Genomic DNA, 25,171 nt, shown 5'->3' with positions numbered 1-25,171 from the left:
CAGTTCCAAAACTGCTTATTGCGCACCCTTTTTCTTATTATCATTTTTACCCATTTCTATAAGTAACAGTCTATTCATGAATTGCAGAGAGTAGTAACCCCACTAATGCTGTCACATAGTGATTACAATTGACTTTATTTCTCGCAGTAGCCAAGACATTTCTTTAAGCGTCGTCCGGTTCGTTTTCAAACAATAAGAGAAATGCTGTACACAATTTTTTTTTCCGTAACTTTTGCTGTAGGATTCTGATGTTTGTTATGGCTCATTTATTTATTTATCAGTTGAATTTTTCATTATTTATTTATTTAGCTTTGTTGTCAGTTGCGTAGAACAGAATATTTTCAGTCCTTAAACGTCTCCGCTTTCGTATAACGGACTTGGCCTTCTATATCTTACGTAAAGCATCTTCAAACGGCCTTTGTCGAATGCCCGGCGGCGACAAAAGGTTCAACAATTGTCAAATGCATTGCGCAACAATTTGCGACAGCCGGATGAAACTCGATTGATTTACAATGAATGCATGTTACGTTTTGACCTTGACCAGCCAGATCCCTCAGGGCTCTTGCTAGTAGTTGTAGTAGTAGTCCTTTGCCTTTCCCATCACTTCATTACGAGACCTCCTGCGCTCCTTCTGAGAACTCTGTCTCCTTTTAAATCTTGAATGTCGATCATAAACGAAGCTTCACAGACTCCACAAAAATGGTGTATTTTCCCTGAAGCTTGAGTCCGTGAATGCTAAACGACAAAGGAAATTAGAGCCAGTCCACTTAATTTCAGTACGTAAACATAAAGTAAACATTGTATGTGAGATTAATAAAATATATCAGAAGACAAAAAATCCACAACCAAAGTTATTCACAGTGGCATTTGAACGTGCTGGCCGAATTCTTCCTGAAATTGGTTTAGACAGACTAATACGACTAAACGATTGCATCATCGGTCCGAAGCTTTGATTGGTATTACATCAAGGTATGTCACTGGAAAGTAGTGACTCCCAATCGCAGGGAACAATCATTGGCTTTTTGGTTAATTTGGCTTTAGACTTAGCAGGGCTGGACTCCTGGTCTTTAAGTAAGAGATTTTTTGTAAATCATTAAACTGACATAAAATTAAAATTCTGCTATTATAATTTGACGTTATTGAGGGTATATTTTCGTTGCGTGGTTTGATGAATAAGGTAACGCTAATTGTGATAATAACCAAAATTCTATTCGCATAAATGATAATGCGTGTGTGTGAAAGCATAGTTGTTTCATTTTTCACTATCTATTAAAACTCCACACTTGGTGGATTTAATTGTTATAATGTTCATGCGCAGTTGTGTCAGAACCTCGACGATCTCGAAGAACTTTGTAGCTTCGAAGAAGCCAAAATAGGATATGACAGATGGAAGAGAGTACCGAAGTTTCACACACAGCAACCCCCTTCAATAGAAACGAGTGGGAGTTCATTGAAGCCTGATCATGATCTTTCTTTTCTTTCAGCAGTGATTTTTGTCAGTGGCTTGCTTAGGTTAAAGATTATCCATTTCATGTTCTCTTCAAAGCCTGCAACACTAAACTTGTAGCTGGGCACAGTGAATTAATGAAGCATAGTGATATGGTTCTACGCTGAAGGCTACGGTAACTTACCTTGGGAAGGTGAAATCTGACTTCAATAATGGGTTCGGGTACAATCATATGCTAAGATTTCGGGTAAGGGCCTCCTTCAAAGGGGGAAGCTATTAGGTAAACACGTAGGTTTCACGTAATTAAGTATATTTACGTTAGAAAAACAACACATATCAGAAGAATGAAAGCGTAAATAAAGACAGGTAAACAGAGTCCTGCCGTGCAACAAGATTAGCAAACAGCTGGATAATTCTCCGAAGAACCTCAAAGGGGCCCGGCCGCTTCAAAGGGCACCACATGGGAGAGAAACAGTGGTTATGCCACTGTGCGTGCACACGAGATGATAGATCCACAGCAGGCTAGCCTATCTGTAATCGAGAACATATACGGTTACTTTGTTGCAAGCGAAAACGCACTGATAGGGAATCAGTGAATTGCACAGATGTTGCCAAGATATTCGATTCTGGCAACACTGGATACGGCACTTACGTTACACACTCACTTTGAATAAAACATGATACAGGTTTCACTGTGGTGAATAGCACCTGTGAAAAGGAAAATGAAGGTGTATGAGAGTAACAGGGACGTGACTGGCATAAGAACCTTGACTCAGACACATTACCTTCGTCAGGAGACTGATTCTTCGTCTTCGGGGGCGCCTGCGATAGAGGGATTCACTACAAAAGAAAATGAGGCTCAGGACAGCAAGGGACAGCTCGAGGGAGCAAAAGCGGACTCAAGTGTCGTGAATAAGTTGGGATTGGCATCTCCAAAGGACATCACCTGAAATCAAGGTCACTTGGACAGGGGAAACATATTAAGAATTTACCCAAAAAGGTTGGTGATGAGATTAGTCAAAATAAAGGGGAATTTTACCCACCGTTTACCTTTACGGTTGAGATTAGAACCAAGAATAATATTTCAAAGACTGTAAAATATTCTTTTTATTGTATATTACTTTTAACTCTGGAGAGTGAGTGTGCGTGGAAGAGGTCCCCTCGTTGCATTCATAAAAGAGACACTCATAACAAGTCTGTGAAAGTACTTAGCAGTCAATCATTTACAAATTAATCTCATCAAAGAGGCAAGGAAGGTAAAAATAAAAACTTTGCAGGATATTAAAAATTTGAAATAATTTTTTCGTCTTTTTGCTGAACGTAAATATCTATGAACATTGTTGATTGTTTAATGGAAGCTTTAAAACACTGTATTCCAGTTTCAGAAATTGTGAAAGGTGTTAATACGCATCGAACAGAATGTGCTTACATTGTTAAAAATGTCAGTGCTAAAGCTGATAAAGGGAACTAGATGAGATTTTGAAAAGTAATTTTTTTTTTTTTTTTTTTACAGGTGATGGCACTGATATAGCCAAAGTCAAAATTATAGCAGTTTTACTTCGGTATTTTTTGTGACGATGGAAGGCAAAGCTGTCACACAGCTTTCAGAACCCATTTTCAGTGATGCAAGAAATAGCAGTGCTGAGGCTTTTCCAAATGTAGTCAAGGCTTGCTTAGGCCACATAATTGCAACTCACTCATGTCTTACTATCACGTGTATCTGTCTGCTGCACGACTCAAAATGCTTAGGCTTGTGGATACAAGATGGTTTGCAACGCAGCATTTCATTGAATGAGTATTGAGGCAGGGGGAAAACTGAAATTTTGTGGAGTTTAATAACTCTTATACAAAACCTGTCTAATCTTTTTGGTGTATTTCCAGGGATTTAATCAGTTGCATGCATCGTTTCAAAGCAAACACATTTAATTTGTATCCTGCAAAATAAAAGCATGTAGTGCTAATGATGTGAAAATAATGTCATCAAACGGGAATATTTAGCTGATTTGTTCAAGATTAACCCTAATAAAGAAGAGCAAGTAGATTGGCAAATATGACGTGAGATTATGCTAAGTGTTATTGCTAATGAGGAAAATAACATACCGAATGAGATGCTTTGCCTTTATCGAACAGTATTTGCGGAACCTGTAAAAAGATTGCCTCTCTTTGATCATTTGTTCAGGGAAATGAATTTGTAATCCCGAAAACTGCTAAATTCAGAAGCAAGGAAAACAGTAGCAGGCGTAGAAAATTAATCTTCAAAATATAGTCATCTCATTAGATCTGAGTGAAGCTCAGCGAGAGAGAGCGGGATGTTTACCGGTAGCTATACTCTAACTCAGATACACGTGAAATGTTAAAAAAGAAGAAGAAAAAAAAAAAAAAAAAAAAGATGGGCAACGAGCAGTGAAGAGTCCTGGGAATGATATCTCCCACGTAGCACGGATGGCAAAACTTGTTTCGGCCATTCCATTGAGGAGTGAGAGTTGTGTATTTCTGGTGATAGAAGTTCACTCTCGATGTGGTTCGGAAGTCACGCAAAGCCGTTGGTCCCTTTGCTGAATAACCACTGGTTCCATGCAACGTAAAAACACCATACAAACAAGCAAATCTTGTTTTACAACACCGAACTCAATTGCAGAGACAGAACTTTCTTAAGATGGGTAATGTTCAGACTAAAAAGACAGTTAGAATGGAACCATAATTGTTTGATTATATATTATTCATAAATTTAAATATGAAATTAGTCCAAAAGTAAATACCTAAAGGTGATTCTTACCTAGATTTTCAATCAGCAAATGTATGATTTCGTCGAAAAAAATAATTTCTTCCATTATTTATACTAAAATTCACAGTAATTTCGTCTTGACCTAATTTTAGAGTATTAACTTTGAGAAAACGCCTAAATTTTTCCATTAATATTTGAGTAAATTTTAGTACATAAATAGTATGCCATCTTACTTCAGTTAACCTCACTACAACTAATGAATGGAAATATTATTTTACTTGGCTTTCTGTTTATTTTATTTTCCTTCGTTTTACTGATCTATTGCAATCAATTCAAAGTATCCGGTATTCACAGTATATGTTGCTGAAATTCCTGATTGTGAGTTTTATGTTCTGACGAATGATTTTTTTTTTTACTATTATTGTACAGTATTCAGTTATAACCCCATAGTTTTTTCTTTATTAGTAACGATATATCTATATAACAGTATACAGCCTACTCTTTGTGTTTTCCTTAAGGAGAGCATAAGAACTTCTTGCTGAAAACCTTTTGAAGCATAGGAATTTTTTACACTTCATATAGGGAAAAAATGCTTCCAGATGTAAATTTGGCTTGGCAACACTGGTCACTACAACTTTTAGAATCCTTGGTCCCTTAAACGATGCCTGAAAGACTTCAGCCATAACGCTCACAAGAACTCTTGATTATATGTATGTAGATAGTCCTTACTTAGTGAGAACGGTTGTACATTTAATAAATAATTGAGTCAAGTAGAGTAGTTAAATGATTTAATATCTTTTTTCAGTTAACCGCATTATAACTAATGAATGGAAGAGTCATTTTACTTAGTGGCTTCCTTATATTTTCATTTAACTTTTTCAAATTCAGAAAACATCTAATATCGAAGTACTGTATTTTATTTTTCTAATGTGCTGCAATCAATTCAAAAGTATCAAGTATATTCACAGTGTACGTATGTTGCTGAAATTCCTTCTTATGAGCTTTTCGTTCTGATAAATTAATTTTTCAGTGGGTGTTTTTTATCAATATTCAAGTAAAACTCTTTAGTTTGTTCTTTCTTTATTTCTTTATTAATGCCATATGTATAACACCATACAGCCTGACGTTCAAGGAAAACTTAGGGATTTCTTGCTGTGAACCTTTGGAAGCGTAGGGATTTTTTTACACTCTATATAGGGACAAATTTCCCTAACATGTAATTTTACTTGGTAACAGTGTTCACCACAACTTTTAGAATCCTTCGTCCCCTACACATTTAAAACAGCTAAAGGTTCCATACGGATTGTTAGTACTTGAAAACTCCACCGAACGCTTGTTAGCGTATTGGTAATTATTCATTAGTGAAGTCGGCCGTGCTGTGAATTAAGGTGAGTAAGCTCCATAATAATATTGTAGATTTTTACTTGAATGATTGAATCCCTCATTGAAATTTGACTCCCCAGCACAGTTGGGTACAAGCTAGCTGTGAAAGTTCTACTTGAAACCTTCACTGTCCAATATTGGTAGCAATACTTATGTGGTGAATTTCAGGTGTATTTTCGTATTGAATACTAATATTAAGGGGGCTTGAGGATAATTTTAGTAGGTTTTCAATAAAAACCTGAATTGATTGCCAGAACATCATAATGACTGGTCTCTAGTACCTACTACCTACCTAGTGGACCAGGCATTGTTTTGCCTGCGCCATCACTCTTAGGCTACCCTGCCGTTGGTTAAAGACATTTTTATTTGATAAGGATGGGCACAGTATGAAGACTTAACTTCTGCAGAATGGAGAATTTTCAGGTGACATTTTGAAAAATTTTACCTTAAGCCATTCCAATAACTATAGGTATTTTAATTTCCCCGTACCCATAGGGCCGGATGAATAACGCTCACAATTTTAGCATCCATTCCAAAACTTAAAATGGTATTTCTACAGAAGCAGTCCGCACGGACTGCAAGGAACGTAACCGCGGATACGACATCCACTAGGGATTGGGGTGTCCAATGTATTTCGTGTTTAGTACTGGACCCTGGGCCGTTAATTACAGTCGTCCAATTAAATATTACTTAAAATTCTTGTTCAGTAGATGAAATGGCATAGAAAAACTGCAACTGCCATAGTCTAGGTCGCCGCGGATACCTAATTAGGTAGATCTAAGCCATTGTACTGCGGCGAACTAGGCTAGACTATGCCAGGTGACGTTTTCCATACAGTTTTACCTCCTGAACAAGAATTTCAAGTGACATCTTTTGGGGCGGCTGTAATTAAGCTGTAATTTACCTTTGAACTCTATCCTACAGTAAGGGGGACCGATGGGAATGCATTCCGTGGTACAGTAGACTATCGCAGTTGACGTTTTCGTATGTTAATTTACATGCTGAACAAGAATTTAAAGTAATATTTATTTGGTCAACTGTAATTAACTGTAATTTACCTCTGAAAACTACATGACAGTACAGGGGGTACGATATACCAAGTATGGAGTTCAAAGGTAAATAACAGATTAGGGTATTTCTACAGAAGCAATCCGCGGTGGACTAGACTATGGCAATTGACGTTTTCCTATGTTATTTTACTTACTGAACAAAAGTTTAAAGTAATATTTATTCGGACGACTGTAATATTAACCCCCAGGGGCCAGTACTAAGCACGACGAAATACGTTGGACGCCCCAATCCCTACTGGATGTCGTATCCGCAGTTACGGTCCTTGCAGTCCGTGCGGAACTATTCTTTAGAATACTCTGCAGGAAACTTAACCACTGATACGACATCCACTAGGGATTGGGGCGTCCAATGTATTTCGCCGTGTTTAGTACGAGCCCCTGTGGATTAATTAGGTGGTAGTTCGAATAAATATTACTTAAAATTCTTGTTCAGTAGGTAAAACTGCATAGAAAAACCGCAACTGCCATAGTCTGGGCCGCCGCGGATAGGTACCCTAGATCTACCCAGATTAGTTAGTCGACTGGGAAAATATCACCTTAAACTCTTGGAAAGCAAGCAAAATAACTTGGGAAAACATCAATTGCCATAGCCTACTTCAACTGAACGATCTTCGAAGTGTTGGTTCGGGGCCATGAAACTTAAACCGCCATATTTGAATGCTGGTAGGGAGTGTGGGATATGTAACTAACAGGGAGCCTTATGTCCAGTAAAGGGGTTGGGGGGTGGGGTACCGTAAGAGGAAGGCAGAGGTACGAGTTGGTAAAGCCACGCTGGGATATGGTGGTAAATAATTCCTAGTAAATATCACCGACATCAAAAGCACTAAACCTTTGGAACACTAAAACACAATATAACCAAGTACATAAAGATTAGGAACCCTACCTTAAAGGGCTGGAGGATAGAGTCCAGCAGCCGCTTTCAAGAAGGCATGGAGCCTCGTCTTGGGGTAGTGGAAGTGGATTTTAAAGTACGCCACTGCTGTGATCTTGACAGTATATTACCAACCTTTCATACTTCCCCAAGTAATGGGTTGAAATGTCCTTATAACTAACGAAATGGTAACTTGGTACGGGGCAGAGTCTAGTTAGTAATGAGGCCCGGAGGAGGTGGAGGTGCCTGGGAGTGCTTCTGCCATCTGGCTGGTTGATAAGTGAAGGGAGACACTGGCAAATTTGTCAGGAGGAAGGAGGGGTGTTGGCTGGAGACCACAAAACAGTAGGGAGGATGGGATGGGGGTTAAATATTCACGTTTGGGAAAAAAAAAACATGAACACTGTATTGTAATGGGTGGACTATGTAGGAAATGAGGGAGGGCTGTTTGGGGGTAATCGAACTTGACAAATGTTGAGTGAAATCATACAAACATAGCTTCTTTTATGTTAATGAAACCAAAGTTATTGTGTATTATTATTAAAGTAAAAAATATTGCAATGAAACCTTACAGTAGGGACACACATTTTACATAAGAGCTAATAATCCATACATACAGGAAAATATGTATTATATATCTCTACACGGTTTTTTACATCTGGTATTTACACATCTGGTACTTAAGTATAAATTATCAAGTACAAGTCTAAGACCATTTTAGTGAATAATGAATAGAATATTATCAAGTTTCAAGGATCAGAGTGGCCAGTTCATGGGGCGATTGAACATAAGAAATGTTGAGGACAATTGTAAAAATTGTGTAACCTAACCAGTGGGCTCCCCCCATCCCCATAGCCCTCCTTAAAGGAAGGCAATCTTGGAAGTGTAACATATAGGTTAGGATAGTAATCAAACTTACCCTAACCTGGTGGTATGTGTTACCTGACTGGGTAGGCTCGGCCCCCCCCCATAACCCCCCTTAAAGGAAGGAAATCTTAGAAGTGCAACATATAGGTTAGGATCATAACCGAACCAACCAAACCTACCCTAACCTAGTAGTATGTGTTACCTGACTGGGTGGGCTCGGCCCCCCCATAACCCCCCTTAAAGGAAGGAAATCTTAGAAAAATAAGTTAAGTATATCTTAGTTTTACCAGACCACTGAGCTGATTAACAGCTCTCCTAGGGCTGGCCCGAAGGATTAGATATTTTTACGTGGCTAGGAACCAATTGGTTACCTAGCAACGGGACCTACAGCTTATTGTGGGATCCGAACCACACTATATCGAGAAATGAACTTCTATCACCAGAAATAAATTTCTCTGATTCCGCGTTGACCAAGCCGAGGAAATCTTAGAAGTGCAACATATAGGTTAGGATCATAACCTAACCTAACCTAGTAGAACATGTTGCCTGATTGGGGGGGGGGCCTCTGCCCCCCGTACCTCCTCTCAAAGGAAGGTAATCTTAAAGTGTAACATAGAGGTTAGGTTCGTAACCTAACCTACCTAACCTAATAGAACAAGAAATAATTATGGGTTAGACAAGCACGTAGAGGTGAATATAGAAAAAAGAAGGGAGAAAAATCCATGTGTGAATTGGAATGTCTGTAAAAATGAAAAGATGTAATACCATCAATTTAAAAAAATTTAATACTATCAATTTCACGTCATTGACAGAAAGGTCTCGAAACGTCTTAAAGCCGCCTTCTAGTCCCACCCCACAGGAGACTTTCAGTGGCCTGCCCTCAATTGTAACGTATTATTGTAAGAGATATAAGGCAACATTATGAAGTAAGAACAAGTCAGTGCACATATTAAACAATACTATGATAAACGGAACAGAAATAGAAGCTTGGAATAATATTACACAATTACAAAACAAATTAGGAAAAGGAATACTGTATATGTAGCAATGCATGAATCCTCCCCATAAACCTCCTATCGCAACGTAGGGTTAATAATGCATCATGATTGGTTAAACACATGTAACCCCCTACAAAACACCCATCATTTATCTCCTTAGGAAGTTTGTGTCTGAGCTAAAAGCTCCCTTATATTTATATCTCTGTGCATGCGCAGTAGGATTGGTGCATGCGTAGTAGGATTCGGCGTCGTAATAGGAGAAGCAATAAGTGGATTTTGGCTATGTAACTGCTCCATTATTGGTTTGTTTATTGCTTTATTTAAGCTAGTATTTCGTGTTTCAAATGTCATAAATAAGAGGAAATAACACAATAACACTAAAAAACCTTCCCCCAAGTGTTTTACCCCCACCCAAAACCCCACATTCCCATTGGTCCCCCTTACCGTAGGATACAGTTGAACGGAATAACTCTCCCAAGTGTTTTACCCCACCCAGAACCCCGCATTCCCATTGGTCCCCCTTACCATAGGATAGAGTTCAAAGGTAAATTACACAGTAATTACAGCTGGCCGAAAAAATATTATCTTAAACTCTTGTTCAGGAGGTAAAACTATAGAAAAACGTCAACTGGCATATTCTAGTTCGCCGCGGAATAAGGGCTTGGATCTACCCTGAAATAAAGCGATAAATAAACCGATAATGGAGCCGTTACATACCCCAGATCCACTGATTACTACTCCTATTATGACGCGGAATCCTACTACACATGCGCCGTGTTATAAGGGAGCTTTTGTTTCGCGCACACACTTCCTAAGGAGATAAATGATGGGGGTTTTGGTGGGGGGTACACGTATCTAACCAATCATGTTGCATTATTAACCATACATTGCAACAGGTGGTTTTAGGGGGGATTCATGCATGTTGCATATATTCTTTTTCCTCATTTGTTTTGTAATTGTATAATATTTCAAGTTTTTATTTCAGTTCTGTATATCATAGTATTGTATATGTGCACTGACTTGTTCTCACTTCATAAAGTTGCCCTATATATCTTACAGTATTACTTTACAATTGAGGGTATTCCCTTGAAAGTCTCCTGAGGGGTGGGACTAGGAGGAGGTTTTAGGACGTTTCGAGACCTTTCTGTCAATGACTCGAAAATTGATGGCATTACATTTTTACATTTTAGACATTCCAAATTACACATGCATTTTTTCTCCCTTTTTTCTATACTGTATTTACCTTTACTTGCCGTACTGATCCATAACAATTTCTTGGATAACATTTGACTTATTATATTTACTTTCATATTATATCATCTTTCTCAAGTGGGGTATGGGATCCCCCCCCCCCCCCCCCCCCCAATCTTGGTCATACATTTTACTAGGTTAGGTAAGAATCCTAACCTGTGTGTTACACTTCTAAGACTGTTTTTGTGTAAGGGGGGGATGGGGGGGCAGAGGTCCCCCAGTCAGGTAACATCCCCCCCCCCCCCCCCCCCCCCCCCCCCCCCCCCCCCCCCCACCCCCCCCCCCCCCCCCCCCCCCCCCCCCGGTAAGGTAACATGTTCTACTAGGTTAGGTTGGTTAGGATAGTATCCTAACTTGGATCACCTGAAGATTAGCAACCCCTAATACCTCTCCTGAAGAAAAGCGACCCCCAATATTTTCCTCCTGAAGAAAAGCGACCCCAATATTTTCCACCTGAAGATAAATGACCCCTGTTTGTTGGTGTCTCCAATCTTCAGGTGACCCACTTTAGCTCATAACATTATAGAAAAAAGGAGAAAAAATAGATATATATTCATTAAGGGGGCCGGCCGGAACCCCTATATATGATGGTTTAGAGTGAAAAATGCAGTCATGAAAAAATTCAAGGAGCTTCATATGGCAATTGAGAATACGTATACGAAATATTTCGCCAATATTCCACTTACTTTCATGGTTACAGGGTAATTAGTTAACGTAACTCAATAACCCTAAACCATTGATCCGTACAAGAAAATGCAATATTTCTTCTATTATCGTTAATTTTTGATAATTATTGTCAAAGGAATTGGGAGAAATGGCATCTGTTGACATTCCCCGAGTCGAGAAGGGAGACTTCAGTTCAGTCGGCTACCAAGTCCAAGTTCAGAGTGAGCACAAACGTCAAGTAGTCTACACGTTCGAGTTTTACCTCTGACATTTGCTTGTTTTTACGTATGTTTATGTTTCGGCAAGAATTTCATCATGCCAATGAGGGAAAGACAAGGAAAACATCTCTCTAACTTACAGACGAAGAAAAATCGCTCTAGTATTATTACAGAATATCATAATACGTATACGCGTAGTTAGTGAAGAGAGGGGAGGGTCGCACTGTGGCCAAGGCTACGATCTTTGAGCGAAGAGATCTTCATTTATGGTAAATAACAAAGTTTTGGTTTTTTAATACCCAAAATGGAATATGAAATTGATTATTATTCATAATAATCATGATTTATTAAATTGTCTTTGTTTAAAGAGAGTACACAGTGTTTCACCTCCGACATTCTCTTGCATTTACGTTTGTTTATCTTTGTTTCGGCAAGAATTTCATCATGCCAAAGAGGAAAATACAAGAAAAACATCTCGCTAACATACAGAAGAAGATAATTCGCTGTAATAAGGCGAGTTAGTGAAGGGGGGAGAGAGAGTTGCGTAGGAAGGAGTGCCCCATCTTGCCTCAAGCAGTGCCCCAGGGATCATCATTTATGATTAAATTATGATAAATAAAATAGTTTTTGTTTTTAATACACAAAAAAATATACATTCATAATAATCATTATTTATTAACATTGTCTTTATAGAGATACGAAGGAAAACTTTGAACGCCTGTATCTCAAAACTACTATACTTATTGACCTTCAAAATCAATCTATCTTACTTGGTTTTAAAGCTATAACATTGGAATTTGGTATAGAACACTGAAAGACATTATAGAACAATCAAATAGAGCCCTTTTTTCCAATTTTTTTTAATTTTTTTTATAGGATTTTATTTTTTTACCATATTGAAAAGTTCATTTCTAGCAAAAAAATCACAGGTCTTAATATTAAATATCAAGGGAGGAGATCGAATTTGAAAAATGGTTATTTTCGGGATAAACCGCCCTGGCGTCACAAAACCGAAGGTCAGAGGCGAAAATCGTATGCGGTTTGGAGATATCCCAAGTCGCCTTATTAAGTGGTATGAATATCGAAGTCCTGTCCTTGAAAACTGGCATTAGCCGGCCGGCCCCCTTAAAAACTACTTTATTAAGTATTTGTTAAAAACAGAAATTCAGACAAACGATCAATAGTTAATTAAAAGCATATCTTGCAATTTTAGTACAAAAATAATCAAACCTACTGTAACCCCTGTGGCTAGTGTGCATAGCGCAATGTTACCTCTTGCCAGAACATACCGAGCTTGCCAAGAATCTTTAAATATGCGGATATGGTGCGAAGGGCCGTTCCGCCACGGCCTTACTGTAACCCCTGTTAATTCCTCACCTTAAGAAAAGCGACCCCAATATTTTCCACCTGAAGATAAGCGACCCCAGCAAGTGTTGGGGTCGCTTTTCTTCAGGTGATCCCCTAACTTATGTGTTACACTTCTTAGATTGTTTTTACGTAAGGGGGGGTACGCAGATAACCTGTTTTACTAGGTTAGGTTAGTATCCTAACCTATATGTTACACTTATAAGATTGTCTTTATGTAAGGGGGTTGTCGGTCAGGTAACATGTTCTGTTCGGTTAGGTTAGGGTCTTTATGTAAGGGGGTTGTCGGTCAGGTAACATGTTCTGTTCGGTTAGGTTAGGTTGGTTAGGTTAGTATCCTAACCTATATATTACACTTTTAAGACTGTCTTTATGTAAGGGGGGGGGGTTATGGGAGGGGTGGAGCCGCCCCCCCCCCCCCCCCCCAGACAGGTAACATGTTCTATACTGTTTTTTTTATCTGTCCATCCGCCTGTGGTGTTTTTGTATGGTAACACTGCGTCCCCGGCTTTAGAAAGTTACGCTATGTGTAAGTTTTAGCTAAATAAAAGGATATCTGGGTGTACATTTGCAACTGAAAAGTGTTTTAATAATTTACTGTATGCGAATTACACCGTTAATATTCGAAATAGGATATTATTATAATCGTTGAACGTAAGCTGAATGTAACTATCTAAAGCCCGGACGCAGTGTTACCATACAAAAACACCATAGGCGGATGGACAGATGAAAAAAAACAAGAGTATAGGTTAGGTTGGATAGGTTAGTATCCTAACCTATGTTACACTTCTAAGACTTTGTGTAAGGGGGGTACGCTCCCGGTCAGGTAACATGTTCTGTTAGGTTAGGTTGGTTAGGTTAGTATCCTAACCTATATGTTAACACCTCTAAGACTGCCTTTATGTAATGGGGGTTAACATGTTCTACTAGGTTAGGTTAGTATCCTAACCTACATGTTACACTTCTAAGATTGCCTTCCCTAAGGGGGTTACGGTAACACGTTTTACTAGGTAGGTTAGATTAGGTTAGGTTAGTATCCTAACTTATAAGTTACTCTTGCTTTAGCTTACTTTAAGGGAGGGTATGGGAGGCAGAGCACCACCAGTCAGGTTACACAATTTTTACAATTGTTCTCAGTATTTCTTGTCAAGTTCAATTACCCCCTTAACTGGCCAATCTGATCCTTGACAATTGATATTTCATTCATTATTCACTAAAATGGCCTCCTGACTTGTACTTGATAATATATACTTAAGTACCAGATGTGTAAAACCCTGTATATGTAGTATAATATATACACGCGTTCATGTTTTTCTTTAAACAAATATTTACCCAGCCCCATCCTCCCTACCCTGTTTCATGCAACTCCCCCCCCCCCCCCCCCTCCATTTTCTCCTGAAAATGCTTGCCGGGCTGTGTATTTAATTTCAGTAATCAACAGACTATGATGGCCGAATCATTCCCTGGCACCTCCCACTCCTCCAGGCCCATTACCAACGCGACTCGACTCAACCCAGTTCTTGTTAACAGTTTCCTTAGTTATAAGGACTTTTCAGTCCATTACTCTGGGTAGTATGAAAGGTTGGTAATGTACAGTCAAAATCACAGCCTTTTGAGAAAACCGGGCTTTTGCCCTCGTGTCGACAAATGTAGGCTTGACTTACAAAGGAAGGTGTTTATGTAACATTTAAGGTAAAGTTCTAAATCTTTTATGTACATTAATTAGTTACATCAATTGTTTTGGTGTTCCTAAGGTTTAGTGCTCTAGATGTTGGTGATATATATTGGGAATTGTTATTTCACATCATATGCTAGCGTGGCTTTACCAACTCGTACCTGTGCCTTCCTCTCCCTGTACCCCCCCCCCCCCCCTCCCTCAAAGGACATAAGGCTCCCTGTTGGTTACGTATCCCACACCCCCTACTAGCATTCAAATATGGCGGTTTGTTTAAGTTTCTTGGCCCCGAACCAAAGCTTCGAAGATTGTTCAGTTGAAGTAGACTATGGCAGTTGACATTTTCCTATGTTATTTCACTTACTTTACAAGAGTTTAAGGTAATATTTTGCCAGTCGACTGTAACTAATCTGTTATTTACCTTTGAACTCTGTACATTGGTACATCGCACCCCTTGTACCTTCATGTTGTTTTCAAAGGTAAATTACACTTTAATTACAGTCGACCGAATAAATATTACTTTAAATTCCTGTTCAGCAGGTAAAATAACATAGGGAAACGTCAACTGCCATAGCCTACTGTACCGCGGAATGCGGGCTTAGAATTACCGATAAGTACCCTAGATCTACCCTTAAAATTTTTTATTTTGGCAGAAATGTTAATTTATTTTGGAAATGGGTATGTGCCACTACAGCCTTGCTTTGTGAGGTGAGATCATTACAGGCTTCTGTGTCCCATAGAATTTAGGTAAATTATTCAACCTGGTCCATATTTGCATTCCAGGGTTTGGTAATTCTAGAGAATAACTCCACATGGACTATAAGCGCCTCAGTGGCGTGGTTGGTTTGGTGTTTGCTTCTCACCACGGTGGTCGCGGGTTCGATTCTCGGCCATTCCATTAAGGAGTGAGAGATGTGTAGTTCTGGTGATAGAAGTTCACTTTTGATTGTGGAAAAAATATTCCAAGATAAAGAAGAAAAAGATTGTGGAAAAAATATTAAAGTATTGGTCCAGGGGGGTTACAATATTAGTTGAAAAGCATGTCGACAACAGTAAATGTGATTTTTAAGATTTTATTTATTTTTTTTACTAACCATATTAAGGAATCAAGAGAACGGTATAATTCCAATTTTGAGTATTGAGAGTAGAATAATACGTACTACTGAAATTTGGTTTTGACTAACTTATAGATTTTTAGGTAGATCCAAATTTCTTATCCTCGGCAACCTAGACTATGGCTGTTGCGGTTTTTCTATGTAGTTTTACCTACTGAACAAGAATTTTAAGTAATATCATATAATTATAAAATACAAACTGAATAAATATGCAGCTTTTCCATGATGTTTTCTTAAGTTAAAAGATTACCAAGCTGTATCTAATAATATTGTATGTATCCTCATATTTTATTATTTTAATATACTAACGTAGCGGTCAGTGTTTTGGTTTGGAAATCAGCTGATGGTGAATAAGAGTTTATTTAGTCGTATTTAACTAGATTTTCAGCGAATGCTCTTGTGCCTAGTTAGCATCTAGATTATTTACTTACATGGAACAAAATCATTTTTCGTTATGTGTTTTCAAGTCTAAATATGACTTTAATATTAAAGTCTCATTGTGAACTAAATTATTTTTTTCGTTAATAGATTGCATAAAAATCCAGGGATTCCATTCGTTATTTTCACTTTTTTTATCATAATGCGAGCTTTACGTTATCTTTTTCTGGACTTAGCTTGTGTCGGCCTATGAAATATCCTTAAGATCATTATTTCTAGGTAAAGTTAATCTAAAATTACCAGAGAAAAACAAAATTAAGAAAATGTCAGTAAAACTGACTCGCTCACTCTATAAAAGAAGTGTCGGTATGTGAATATAGGCGAGTGGGATCAGTACCACGAGTCATTCACCATTTAGACCTTCCAACATAAAATCCCCACCAGAGAGAGCTGATACTAAAGGGTGATGCGGCCGCTACTACTACTACTACCGACGCCACGGACAGCAGCGCCCCTAGCGGTCATCCTTAATCATTAGATTCGCAGCGCTTGAGTGCTTTTTCCTCTCGTGTTGTGTTTTGTAATTTTACCTCGTCATTATGATGGAACGTGCAGCTATCGCATCGGCTAAGTTAAGTGCCTCATAAGTAGTATTTTACTGTTTTTTAGTCTTCCAGGGACCAGTATTTTCCTTCTTAATAGGTCATATACGGTCTCCCCGTTGACTCGTGGCGGCTGCGTGCCACCTCGTGTTAAGATTTCCCGGTCTCCCATACTGGGACATCTTATACTTATGGGCTTACTATATTACGTTCATCGTTTATTACATCGTTTTTATACCTAGGACAGCCCTTTTACCATTTCTCTTAGTTTGGTATTTAGGGCTATACCGTGTTTCTGGCCCAGCATCCCGGCTCTTGCTCTACATCGGCTACCGCTGGCTCCGAGTAGTCAACTGTTCTTCGGAACAGCTTGCCTCCTCCTGGGCTTCTTTCTCTTTTACTAAAAGTGTCTTTTCCCCCTTTACGATGTATTATCAGTGTTATTTAGGGTGTTAGGCTAGCCTAGGTGCATGTACCATGTGTTGTACAGTCTGGTTCACGTGGCCCCTCCATTGTTGTGTTGCTATCGCGGCTTAGGCCACCTGCGATCACGTGTCCCATAGCACCTTACCCTTCCCCTTCCCTCCCTACCAGGTATAGGGAGGGGTCTGGGAGACTCCTTGGTTGCCATGACAACCACAGGAGCCTTCCTCCCTCTCCCTCTGAGGAGGCCAGGAGCTCCCTCCCAGCTGGGGTACAGGGCGACCACTTGTCTCGGGTACCGGGTCACTGAGCGGGTAGCTGTAGGGACGAGGAGGGGTAGGCCACCCCCCCTCTCTCTCTCTCCCGCCGTGTTACGCCGGGACCCCCCACCTATTGCTTCAGTCCCACCCTTCCCCTACTGTAATGAACGGAGCCTCCGATGAAGCCGGGGGCCCCTTTGGTTATAGGTTCGTCTGGCTCCGCCAGCGGGCGGGGTGGACATTACTAGTGGTCTGTTGCTTGCCTACTATATCCTTTTTTTTCCGCTACCGGAGGAGAACTCGCTCCTTACCCGGGCACTCTAGTAGACGGAAAATTTTGTACTTCGTTATATATACGGATATACCCTAATATCACGATGAATTTTAGTTTTAATTTATTTATGTGTGCCATCTCCATCGTTCTCCGTCGTGGTTTCATGGCTCCTTACCACTCCTGGTTGGAATCTTTTTCCTGTCTCCGGCGTAGCCTTAGACAAACTCCAACCGCCTAGTTACCACACGTATTATGGCGGGGCTCTGGTTTAATCTAACTTTCACGCTCCGGCATGCAGCGGAGCAATTGTTAGGCTGTAAGTGTGCACCTGATACTTATGTATCTCTCCACTTACAGGCTACCAACTGTCAGGTCCCGGGTTGCAACGCAACACTCTACGACCCCTGCGCCCATGAGGAGTGTAGGACTCACGCCCCGTGTGCCACCACCCACAATGGACTGATCGTCTGGCACCCAGAAGCTTGCACCATCTGCTACGACCTTGTTAGTCAGCTGTTGGGTGGGGTAAGTCTACTCTTAGACTTCTTGGTCCTATCACTAATAACACTTAGTTTTAAGCTTTGTTCAACCCTGTCTCCGCCGCTAGAAGCTTCATTTCGCCTTCTCTTTCAGGTTGCTGCCGTGAAGGAAGTCGCCTTGGCAACCCTGAAGGCTTGGGTGGGCGGCTTCGGGAAGAACGCCGCCAAGGGCCAGCCGTACATTCTGGACAAGAAGCTGGCCGTTCAGATCTTCCCCGGTGGCAAGTCGACCGGCTATGTTGACCCCATCTCGGCAGCCCCTCTCATAGCTTCGATCCAGCAGGAGGTGCAGCAGGCGTTCGGGTCCGTCTCCACGCAGGAGCCGGTCCCAGATGTGGCTAACCTGGACCTGAACATCGAGCCTATGGCGGTAGGGGCAGAGGATTTGTTGGTTGAGGTAGGTGTGTCGGGCGCCCAAGGTCTTTCCTTGGGCGCTCCTGGATCTTCTTCCCCTGTCCTTTCTTCTGCCTCTTTCCAAGGCTTTACGGGATCTGAGATCCCTGCCCGCTCTCCCGCTCTTTCTGTACCCCCGAAGGTGAAGGGACAGAGAGAACAGAAGACTCTCCATAAGACGACTTCTAAGAAGTCGTCGTCTTCTTCAGCTAAGAAGTCTACGACTTCCTACGCTGACGCGGTGAAGGCAAAGCCGAGCTCTTCTTACTCTAAGAGCTCTAGAAGCAAGGCTTCTAAGGAGAAGGCTCGCGCTAGAGCCGAGCCAACGCCTTCTTCTCCGGCATCCACCGGATCCACTCCGGTAACTCCTGTTGGGGTGGCGGGACCGACTCCTTTGATCCACCACCTTTTCGGCAGTTGTGATGCAGCAAGTGGGAGAGATGGTTGGCTCGAGGATGACCGCCTCGGTCTAAGTTTGAACAGATGTTTGCGCAGCTGTCAAACACCATCAACCAGTCTGGCCAATCCATTCAGGATCTCTCTAACAGAGTTAGAGAGCAAGAGGACCGTTTTGCTGGACTTAGTCAGGTTCCTCAGCCAAGCTCCCCCGTAGCAGGTACTGGCATTTTGCAGTTACCTCCCTACGAATCCCTACCAGCCTTCTCCATGGATAACCCATGGAGAGTGGCCGCTTATGCCCCCTTCAAGGACGGCATGATCTCTATCCCGGAGTGTGGAACTCGAAGAATTGAGGACTTAGAGTTCTATCCTCCTGGACTGACTCAGCCTTTCATTGGGTATGCTAGGCTGACCGTTGCTGCTCTCACTAGAGAGGACAAGATTTCCCGAGAGACTGTGCTGTATAGTAGGGATCATGCACAGCGGGAATGGGTTCACTGCCTGGAGGATTGGGAGTGTACTAACACTAAGCTCCAAGCTTTCAAGAGTCCGTTCACTATTTTCGCTACGGAGGAGGAGGCTTCTCTTCCGTTCGCTACCAAAATAGTGGAAGCGACTCTTCAGGCAGTCCTCAAAGACGAGCCCATGCCACAGCTGAGGGAAGCGGAATCTACTTCTCCGCTCTTCCCAGCCTTTGGAGAATTGTGGGAGAACTTGCCTGCCACGTTCTCGATTGGTAAGCTTAAGCCAGACTGCGCAATGGACCAGTTTGGCGAGAAGCTTCCAAGACTGCCTGATACCCTGATTCAGGCAGAGTTCGATGCTCGAACAAGATTTGGGAGGTCCCTTAACTCCCTAATCATTACAGAAATGGCTGCCCTGTCTTATGGCCCACCGAACCTTTATTCAAGATTCTGGCCAAATCTCAGCTCCAGACAGTCCAAGCTGATGCTTTCGACTTCTTCCTAGCTAGGAGGAACTGCCGAAAGCACGTCTTGCAGGAGGCCACTATCAGGCATGAGCCTAATAGACTCCTGGCTTCCAGCATGTGGGGTGCGGACCTCTTCCCAGAGTCCTCTGTGAACGAGGTGCACCACGAGGCTGCTAGGCTCAACCAGAGCCTTAGGGCTAGATGGGGCATCTCTTCCAAGAGGAAACAAGAGACCGCCCCTGCTGCTGGTAAGAAGCTTAAGAAGACAGGAAGAAGGTTCCAGCCTTACCAAAAGCAACAGCAGCAACAGCAGTTTGTTCAGGCCGTCCCAGTTACTCAACAGGGACAGCCGTCTACTTCAAAACAGACTCAACCCATCCTCCTGTTGTCTCCTCAGAGTCAACCGTCAACCTCCTACGCAGTCTCGCCGGCCTTCAATTCTATGTACGAAAGCCAGGCCTACCCAGCCTTGTAATAGGTTCTCTAGGGGTAGCAGGGCGAGGGGCCACTTTCGCCAGCGTGGCACAGGAAGAGCTGCAAGAGGTAGACAATTCAGAGGAGGGCGCGGAGGTTAACCCGCCCAACAACAGTGAGACTCCCAAGGTAGGAGGGAGGCTGTTCCTCTTCCGTCACAGGTGGGGGTTCAGCAAATGGGCACAGAGCATCGTGTCCAAAGGATTGGGTTGGAGTTGGATCAAAGATCCCCCTCCAATCAAATCATTCTATCAGGAACCATCAAAGGAATTGACAGATTATGCGGAGGAACTCCTTCAGAAAGGAGCTATTGCGAGAGTCAAGCATCTAAAATTTCAAGGTCGCTTATTCAGCGTGCCAAAGAAAGGCTCAACAAAAAGAAGGGTAATCTTAGACTTGTCAAAGCTAAACTCTTTCATTCGTTGCGACAAGTTCAAAATGCTCACCATCTCGCAGGTACGGACCTTACTTCCCCGTCGGGCCGTCACAACCTCCATCGATCTTACAGACGCATACTATCATATCCCTATAGCCAGACACTTCCGTCCATTCCTAGGCTTCAAACTAGGAAATCAGACGTTCTCATTCAAAGTGATGCCCTTCGGTCTGAATGTAGCCCCCAGGGTATTCACGTAAGTAGCAGAAGTGGTAGTTCAACAGTTGAGAACTCAAGGGATAATGGTAGCAGCATACCTCGACGATTGGTTGATCTGGGCACCAACGGTCGAGGAATGTCTCAAAGCCACAAAGAAGGTAGTTCAATTTCTGGAACATCTGGGGTTCCAGATAAACAAAACTAAATCCAGACTCACTCCGGAGTCTCGTTTTCAGTGGCTAGGAATCCCATGGGATTTGTCTTCCCACAATCTGTCAATTCCGGTGGTCAAAAGAAAAGAAATAGCCAAGTCTGTGAAACAATTTCTCAAATGCAAACAAACATCAAGGAGAAACCAGGAAAGAATCCTAGGTTCTCTTCAGTTTGCCTCAGTGACAGACATCCTCCAGAAAGCAAGGCTGAAACATATAAATCGAGTTTGGCGATCGAGAGCAAACGCCAAATCTCGAGACAAGTTGTCAGTAATTCCACAGATCCTTCGCAATCAGCTCCGTCCATGGACAAAAGTGAAGAACCTTGCCAAATTTGTACCCCTTCAATATCCCCTTCCAGTGTTAACCATTCACACGGATGCCTCCCTGTCCGGATGGGGGGGATATTCTCAATTCAAGCAAGTTCAGGGGACTTGGTCAGTTCAGTTCCGCCAGCTTCACATAAACGTCCTGGAAGCAATGGCAGTATTTCTTACCCTGAAGAGACTCCTTCCCCCGAAGAAGTCTCATCTAAGACTAGTTTTGGACAGTGCAGTGGTAGTACATTGCATCAACAGAGGAGGGTCCAAATCCAAACACGTGAATCATGTCATGATAGCCATCTTTGCGCTAGCAGACAAACACAGATGGCATCTGTCCGCCATCACCTTTTAAAAAGGGGGTTTTAAAAATAAAGAAAAAAAATTGGTGATAGCAGACGCTTTTGTCCCGGTCAGTCCCTCTGGGGAATCCAGTAATGGTCCCCTGGACGACGGGTCATTCCAGTGGATATGCCGGAGAGTCCCAGGTCTCCAAGTAGATCTCTTCGCCTCACAAGCGAACCACAAGCTCCCTTGCTATGTGGCCCCCAACCTGGACCCTCTGGCTTATGCCACGGACGCCCTGTCGTTAGATTGGAATCAATGGAGGAAAATTTGTTTTTCCTCCAGTGAATCTTCTTTTGAAAAGTATTGAGCAAGCTGAGGACTTTCAAGGGACTAGTAGCTCTGATTGCTCCAGACTGGCCAAAAAGCAACTGGTATCCTCTGCTTCTGGAATTGGGCCTCTGACCTCAACGGATTCCCAATTCCAAGCTGTCGCAATCAGGACAAATGAGGACTGTGTTCGCTTCCTCAGGAATTCTTCAGACCCTAACTTTATGGACTTCATGAAGTTTGCGGCTAACAAAGATGCTAACATTGATCCACAAAACATCCTCTTCCTAGAATCAGATAAGAGAGTCAACTATTAGACAATATGACTCAGCTGTTAAAAAATTAGCATCCTTCCTGAAAGAATCAAACACTACAACCATGACAGTTAACTTAGCTATATCCTTTTTCAGGTCCTTGTTTGAAAGGTTTATTTGCAGCTAGCACTATTACTACTCATAAATCGGCTTTGAAGAAAATCTTTCAGTTGGGTTTCCAGATAGACCTAACAGAATCTTACTTTACGTCTATTCCCAAAGCCTGTGCTAGACTTAGACCTTCTCAAAGGCCTACTGCAGTTTCATGGTTCTTGAATGATGTCCTCAAACTAGCCTCAGATACTGACAACTCGTCTTGCACATTCATAATGCTTCTTAGAAAGAAGTTATTTTTATTAAGCCTGGCTTCAGGAGCCAGAATTTCAGAACTGTCGGCTCTATCCAGAGATGCGGGTCATGTGGAATTCCTCCCCTCAGGAGAAGTTCTACTTTCCCCGGATCGTAGCTTTTTTAGCTAAAAATGAGGATCCCCTTGCAAGGTGGGCTCCTGGAAAGTCATCCCACTTCCGCAAGATCCTTCTCTCTGCCCAGTATCAACTTTAAGAGCCTTTCTATCTCGTACATCCTCAAGATCCTCAGGTTCTCTCTTTATGAGAGAAAAAGGTGGCACTTTATCAGTAAAAGGAATCAGACAACAGATCCTTTACTTCATTAAACAAGCCAATCCTGATTCATTTCCAACAGCACATGACATCAGAGGAGTAGCCACCTCAATTAACCCTTAAACGCCGGAGCGGTAAATAAAAAAATGACTCCCGTATGCCGGAGGGGTTTGAGAGTGAGCGCGTAAGCGGAAAAAAATATTTTTTCAAAAAATCACAGCGCGCTTAGTTTTCAAGATTAAGAGTTCATTTTTGGCTCCTTTTTTGTCATTGCTTGAAGTTTAGTATGCAACCATCAGAAATGAAAAAAATTATCATTATCATATATAAATAATGCGATATATGATAGCGCAAAAACGAAATTTCATATATAATTGTATTCAAATCGCGCTGTGCGCAAAAACGGTTGAAGGTAACAAGTTACTTTTTTTTTCGTTGTAATGTGCACTAAATTGCGATCATTTTGATATATAACACATTGTAAAACGATAAAAAGCAACACAGAGAAAATTATTATCACAAAATAATGCATGAATTCGTAACGCGCTTACGTAAACACACATATTTTTTTCAAATTCACACCATAAATCTAAATATTGTCCCTAGAGACTTCCAATATGTTTCAGAATGAAGACAAATGATTGAATATTACTATACTGTAAGAATATTAGCTTACAAATGCAGTTTTCGACCATATCTGACGAGCTAAATTTGACCGAATGTCGAATTTTTTATATATATATTTTTTTATATGCAATTATTTCGGAAATAAGAAAAGCTACAACTTTCAAATATTTTTCGTTTTATTCTACATGAAATTGCGCACATTTTCATATATTAAAACTCTATGAAATGCCTAATATGAAACGGAGCAAATATTCCGAGAATGGGACTTACGCATTTCGGAGATTTGTGGCGGAGATCCGCTCGCGAGGAAGAAAGTTTTTTTTTAAAAATTCACCATAAATTTAAATATTGTGCTAGAGACTTCGAATTTGTTTCACGATGAAGATAAATGACTGAATATTACTAGACTGTAAGAGTTTTATCTTACAATTGCGTTTTTTTCGACCATTTCGGTAGAGTCAAATTTGACCGAACGTGGTTTTTTTTCTATTATCGTGATTTATATGCAAATATTTCGAAATGAGAATAGCTACAACCTTCAACTATTTATTGTTGTATTATACATGAAATTGCGCACATTTCATATATAAAAACGTTATGTAACGGCTAATTTAAAATGGTGCAAACATTACCACAATCGCACGTATGATTTTTTCGGAAGAGTTACCGCGCGGACGTAAAGAAAATGTTATTTTTTTCATAAATTCACATAAATCGAAATATTGTGCTAGAGACTTCCAATTTGTTGCAAAATGAAGGTAAATGCTTGAATACTTACTAGAATAATTAGGCGTTTTAGCTTTACAATTGCGTTTTTCCGACCATTTTTCGGTAGGAGTCAAAATTGACCGAAGGTTGAAAAATTTGGTTCACATTATCATTTTTTATATGAAAATATTTCAAAATTGATAAAAGCTACAACCATGGGTTTTTTGTTTTTAGTTGTATTGTGCATGAAATTGCGCACATTTTCATATATAAACAATTTATGTAACGGCTAATTTAAAATGGTGCAAAACATTACCACAATCGCATGTATGATTTTTTTCGGAAGAGTTACCGCGCGGACGTAAGGAAAAAGTTTTTTTTTCATAAATTCATTCCACCCTAAATCGAAATATTGTGCTAGAGACTTCCAATTAGTTGCAAAATTAAGGTAAATGATTGAATATTACTAAAATATAAGAGTTTTAGCTTACAATTGCGTTTTTCGACCATTTCGATAGAGTCAAAGTTGACCGAAGGTTGAAATTTTGGCACTTATCGTTATTTATATGAAAATATCTTAAAACTGATAAAAGCTACAATCATGAGTATTTTTTTGTTGTATTCTACATAAAAATGCGCACATTTTCATATATAATACTCTATGTAACGGCTAATTTAAAATGGTACAAAAATTATGTCAAAGTGACGAAATAATTTCAGAGATGTGTCACAGATATTTTTTAGTGCGGCAAGAAAGAAATTCGCGCTTGCGCGCCTGCGTAACGATTGTAAACAAAACAACACCTTGATCCGTGAACTCCCAGCATCCCCCA

At 40.8% G+C, this 25,171-nt stretch overlaps 1 protein-coding gene across 2 annotated transcripts in view; it reads left to right on the top strand.

Annotated features, from left to right (window-relative positions):
• Nucleotides 1–5,407: 5,407 nt before the first annotated feature.
• The window catches only part of LOC135216908 (protein B4-like), a 160,268-nt gene continuing 140,504 nt past the window's right edge, over nucleotides 5,408–25,171 (top strand). Inside the window, exon 1 of one of the 2 annotated variants that reach the window (XM_064252452.1) lies at nucleotides 5,408–5,560. The gene's annotated coding sequence lies outside the window, so the exon portion shown is untranslated. Of the gene's footprint in view, nucleotides 5,561–5,913; nucleotides 5,979–25,171 lie in introns of those variants that run through there. The other variant, XM_064252453.1, reaches the window with a different exon arrangement.

The sequence above is a fragment of the Macrobrachium nipponense genome, chromosome 6 (assembly GCF_015104395.2).
Source record: "Macrobrachium nipponense isolate FS-2020 chromosome 6, ASM1510439v2, whole genome shotgun sequence".
In the NCBI taxonomy this organism is placed as follows: Eukaryota; Metazoa; Arthropoda; class Malacostraca; order Decapoda; family Palaemonidae; genus Macrobrachium; species Macrobrachium nipponense.
This window is presented reverse-complemented; position numbering and strand designations above follow the sequence as displayed.